We start from the raw sequence: 6,076 nt of genomic DNA on the forward strand, positions 1-6,076 counted from the left end.
GCTGAGAGCAAGGGATTATGAGACTTAGAAAAAATACCTATGCTTCTTCTAAATTCTGCTCCAATTAATCATTTTCTGTTCCTGAAGGGGAGTGTGAGTAGGAATCGTCAGTTCATTTGGTCAGGACTTTTCATATTCATCTAACAATTTCTTTGTTTTTATATATGCTATTGCAAATGAGAATGATTTAAGTTTCATAAAGTGTACATGAAACTCTTCACCTATAGAAACAGCAGTTTATGTTACAGCTAAGAACACTGAAGTGGAACCAGAGCTAAAACTATTGCTGAAAACAATATTGTCATCTTTTCAGACAGGTTTTGTAGGGATAATGCTACAAAGTGGTTTTTTTTTTTCTTTTAAATCCCAAACAGCAGCTGTTTCCAAGTGTTGGGATTTCTCAAGGTGGCTGCATGCTACCACAGCAGTATCCCCTAGCCTCTTGTGCCAGTTTTATTTTCTCTAGTGTGGAACAGAAGTGTTACTTGCTGCTGAAATGCTTAAAACAAAACAAAACAAAAAAAAAAACAGCTAAAGGAAAGATAAAATGTTTAGAAGTCGATTAGTAAAATTTAACTCTATGCTGTCTACAAGGCATTTGGTCATTATCATTTGCTAATTTGAGCATTTCAAATTTTCTCTCCCCTGCATGGAGAAACTTAAGGGGGTAGAGGGTTAAAAGCAAAGAAGGATGAATTGAGACTTTGCCTTTAGAGAGATGACTGGGGAAACCAGATGGTATTGATTCCCTCCCCTCACTCCCTTTCTGTCTAATGCCTTTTGATCATCAAGGACAACTAAATATGTAAAAAACTTCTGAAAAATCAAAAAAAAAAAAAATTAGCTTGGTCTATCAGAGATTGCCTCAGCTACTTTTTTAAAAGATGATGCTTCATATTATTTACAGGTGAGACTCTCAAATTAACATTTATGGTCTGTATAAGGAGTGTGTGTGTGTAAATGTTCTGCTTTTAAAGCTACTACCGTTTGTCTTTCTGTTTGTGATATTTTATGATACTTTCAGTGAACACTAGTAAAGTGACTTTCCTCCCTTGTATCCCCCTTCTTAAAATTTCTGTTGCTGAAGGGCACAGTAAATACTGTGATGTTTTACTTCCCCTGCTTCGCAGTTTGATGATGATGATGACCACAGTGATGTGTGGAATTTATTTTCATGGCATTTCATGAACATTGACACTCTCATTTGTTAGTGTATCTCATCATTGCATTATTATTATTTTGCATAATTGTTCTATCTAATTTATTCAAGGGGCCTGACATGTTATGGTCTTTTAAGTATGTGCCTCTAGGACTTGAGGTTGTTGCCATATGGTGATAGTGCTGCATGACAACCTTTCAGCAACTGAAGAATTCAACAGTGAAATAAATATGATTATTGTAAGTGTTCCGTGAAATCTTACACTTTTCACTTTGACTTGTCTTTTTTCCCTTGATGCCAAGATGACCAAAGCTCGCAGACAAGCCAGATTGAAACAGGTGTTCAAGTATTATGTGGTGTACTTTGTACTTGTCTTTGTATGTGTAACTTCGTTTTCAAGTGAGAGTTCAGTTTGACTTCAGTTGTCTCTAGGGGCAGTTCTTGCACTGAGGCTTACAACAGAGCAACAATGATTTATAGAAAACTCCATATTTTATATGAGATTAGAGAAGAGAGAGTAGGTGTTACACAGGAAAAAAAAAATCTAGTTCCACTTTACAGCTGGATACTACGAAAACCTGATGTTTCAGGTGGAACTGAAGTATAGGCTTTTCAGCAGAAAAACTGTAAAGGATTTTGTATGATAAAACATGCTTTTCATCAAGTTCTTTTTGTGTTACCAGTGATTTACCTACCAGGTTGGCATCCCAGTTTTGCAGAAGTTAGGTGATACCACTTCCAGTTAGCAGTTGAAACTCCAATCAAGCAAGTTCTGTTACCTTTCTTCACTGCCCACCCACAGTAAGCACTTGTTCTCAAGAGGTTTGCCCCTCATGTATTGTCAGAGGTTCTTTGGGTAGAGTGGATAACATTTGGACAGTGAAGTCTCCTAGCTAGCATCTTAGCTGCTTGCCTATAAGAGGTGGCATTTTCACATATTTTTGATCCTTTTTTTTCGTACATTCCTTCTCTATAACCTACCCCAGCCTCTTCAAAATATTTTAAAATGAAAGTAACCCTTCTCCCAGGAATTTCTTACTACTGTCCAAATCATTGGAAGAACATAGGCCTAGAAATAGGGAGTTTATCTTTTTGTAAGGCACATCTTAAACTTCCCAGTAGGTGTTACAGGTCTTTGAAGTATCTTGATAAAATACTTCTTCAGTTTCTTTCTCATACACACACTTATTTATTTCCATTATAATTTTAGCTGATGAAAGAGTAATCTGAACTCTTCAGTTTGCCTGTGGATCCTGGGTTATTAGCAGGGAGTCGAGACTGATATTTAAGATGGACATGAGTACTTTGCAGTTAAAGTAAGACACTGTGTAGTATCTATATTAAAATGTGACTTAGAAGTGTTTTTACTTTATGAAAGTGAATTTATTTTATAATTGTATGTGTATACAGAGCCTTGTATGTAATTTTTTCACCTCATTTTTTTTTTTTGTGAGGAAGAGGGATCTGCAGGCCTATTTGATTTTTCTTTTGGTTTTCAATCTTATCACTTCTTTTAATTTTTTGATGTTTTTCACGGTCTTGTAACTTCAAAGTGTAATTGCAGTGATGCAGCTGCTTAATGGATTAACGCATTTAATACTTTCCCCCTAAGAGCGGTATTTCTACTTTGCATCTATAATTGGATCGTGCTGCTGTTGTCCCTAACGGAAACACCAGGTTCCATATTCATTGTACACCTGAGCACATGCTTACTCACTTGGTAATCTTTTTTTTTTTTTTTCAGATTTATTGAAACTGAGTTGTGTTCTGCACATTTTTCGTGCTTGAATTTTATTGCAAAAGATGCGTGAGCGGAGATGCTACCATGTGCCTCTGCTGCGCTGAGCTTTTGGGTTCAGGCTGGGCCTTTGTGTCCCACCACTGAGTGTCACAAAGTACTTCAGAGCCCAGCTCCAGGGCGACAGAGAAAGGTATCACAGATTTGGGGTGATGATTTTTGTAGCAAGGGTTACTTGTTGCTGCTCTTTGCACATTCCTGCAGGCGTGGCCTTTATTTTCCATGCTGGTAGTGACTTGCAGCCACCTTCGCTGCAGCAGAATGCCACGTGTCCCATCTCTCACTCTGCAGGCAGGCGGGAGGTGAGTAATTTTTCATTGTTGCTGCATCTGAAGGATTCCCATTCCCCCCCTCGACACTACCTTGGCCCCTTCAGGAAGATTCTCATCTATTAAACTTTCCCTTCTCTGTTGGAAGAACTAAATCTCTTTCAGTGTTTCCAGGCTGGTGATCTAATTTGACAGCTCGTCGGTGATGTCTCTTCCACTTCAAAGAGGCAGGTAGCCTCGGGCTAGCCAGCTGCATTGTGGATTCTGCAGATTTGGCTTGCTGTTCCTGCTGGGTGTCATCTGTCTTCTTAAGTCTTGCGGTGGGTAATTTTTGTCCTCCCAAGCATCATCTGCCTGAGCAGTTTCTGCCTGGCAGGCCTGTCCGTCCAGCTTGAGCATCAACTACAGTAGCCGCCCGGCTAATCTGACCAGGCACTCCTCCAAACAGCGCAGCCCCAGGCCTGCCGTGGCCAGCGTGGCCATGGCGGCCTGCAAACTTCCAGCCATCACCATGGCGGTCTGGGCCTCCCATCACGGCTGCACAGCCCATGGACTTCTTCTGCTGGCGCGAAGGACGTCCCCCCGCCTCGCCCCCTTCAGGGCCGTCGCCCCGATGCCTCCCGTCTTGGCAGATGTCTGCCTCAACAGGTTTGGGCTTCCCTGCCTGTTGCCGACGTTTGACTCGGGCACGGCCGCTTGGGTGGAACAATCCTCTCGTGGATTATCCTCGCCAGACGGCCCGTGGGGGAAATGACAGGACTCGGCACGTTCCTCTGAAGATGCTGCGGTTCGCGGCGCTGCTAACGCTGATGGGAAGCGGCAGGGTGATCCCTAAAAGAGAAAGCGGGTTCCGTTGCACGGCAAAAGTGACAGAGGTTATTTAGCCTGTCTTCCGAAAAAGTACGTGATGACTACATATGTTGATTTTCATGCTCCAAGCCATAGCTATTTCCATTTTTTTGTGACTTGATGGCTGCTTCCTACGAACTGACAGGTTAGGAGCTCCACAAGTATTGTCTTTTTATAGCCATCACCTCTTTAAGTCCTCCTTAATTTTTTTAAATATGTTTTGAGAATAAGCCTGATGGGTTAGGGAGAGAGTAAGCAGGGGGGGAAAAACAATCCAGGCATAAATGCAGCAAATAAACCATATCCTTTAAAAAAAAAACTCAACAAAACAAACAAAAACAATTATTCAAACAAAGAGGAGACATGGTTTCAGGATAGTAGTCCTAGAAACCAATGCACTTAACTGTCACAGGATTTGCCCTCACTGCAGTCCTGTAATTCCAAACCTGACATTATTCATAATGTAAAAAACCCTTCTTTCCTAGAAATGCAGTAGTCATAAACCCCCTTCACTACAGGATTTCCTCCTTAGCAAAGGAAAAGATTGCTGGAACATAGGGCTTACGGGTGAGATATCTTGTCTGATAATAGACAAGGAAAGGATTGCAGCTAGACTGAAAGGGGATAAAATTAACATTTGAGCAATTCTACCCCTAATTATTAAGTGACAGTCAAGCCAGCTGGAATATCCTCCAGGTATTAGTAATATTTGAGCACTAATGTAATTTGCTGGTGACTGTCAAGTGCTTACATGCTTTGGATCCAAGTGGAAAAATATGGATACTTATCTATAGGTTGACAGAGATGGTGTTGTTTGGTTGTTGGTTTTTTTTTGGGGGGGGAAATACATGAAAGGGAACGATACTTTTTAATAATTATTCTTATCTCTGCTAATTATTGCCTGTTTATGTAATGGCAAAGGAGTGAGAAACTGGTTTAGATTATATATTTATGCGGAATTTAATAGTAACTTCAGTTGAACGATTGAACACTTCCCCATGTAAGATTAACTTTATTATTTAAACAGATTTTAACCACGTTCTGGCTGATTTGGGGAGACATTTTTTTCAACAAAACCAAATCACTAATTTTCAAGGCTGTGTTTAGAAGATTATATGTATTGTCAAAGCAAATATTACAGTGATTTCGGTGAGCAGTTTCTGAGCTTTGATGATGAGACACGGGCTCTAATAACAGGATCATTTTTGGTGTCTGTTATAATAGCTTCACAGAGTATATAAAGAAAAAAGTTTTTTTTTTTTTTTTTCTTCTCAGCCAAGCAATTTTGTAGAAGGTATGCAGGGTAGAACACATGCAGAACTGATGTACAGCAAAGAAGTTTATACTAGTCCTGTTTTCTACTAATAAAATAGTAATTATTCCAGCTAAACTGGCTCCTTTCAGCTATTCCAGATAAGGATGCTGTAGGTTACAGCAGCTGAGTACACGGTCCCAAAAATATGGTCCCGTTCTTGCTTCATGGACTGTACAAAGACAGGGAGCAGTGTGGTATGTATTGGAAGGAAGAAGAGTGGGACCGGGCAAGGGGGGAACAAGCGATATATATAACAACATAGACAAGGATCAAGCTGTTTGTTATAAAAATTACTGAGTATATGTAGCATGGAAAAAAAAAAAAATTCCCAGAAGTTAATATACTGTAATTTAAAGGAGGGAGGTATGTTGAAAATATCTCAAATGGTTTTAAAAGAAACGTATAGGAATTTTAAGTCTTTTTTTGCCTTTTTTTTTTTTTTTTTTTTTTTTTTTAATTAGGAAATAGACGACTGCTCTTCTTTTTGGGTAGACCACAGGCCCAACTGTTGGCTACACCCAGCAGCAAACCGATTTATCTGAGTGCCTGCCTCTTCTCCTAAAACAAAGAGCCGGCTAAACCAACACGCCCTGGGTTTCTGGGGCGGTGTGGGGCAGCCACCGCCGCCCTCCTCGGGGAGGCGGGAGGGGAGGCGGGAGGGGAGGCCGGCGCACGGCGATGAGCTC

The sequence above is a fragment of the Apus apus genome, chromosome 2 (genome assembly GCF_020740795.1).
Source record: "Apus apus isolate bApuApu2 chromosome 2, bApuApu2.pri.cur, whole genome shotgun sequence".
In the NCBI taxonomy this organism is placed as follows: Eukaryota; Metazoa; Chordata; class Aves; order Apodiformes; family Apodidae; genus Apus; species Apus apus.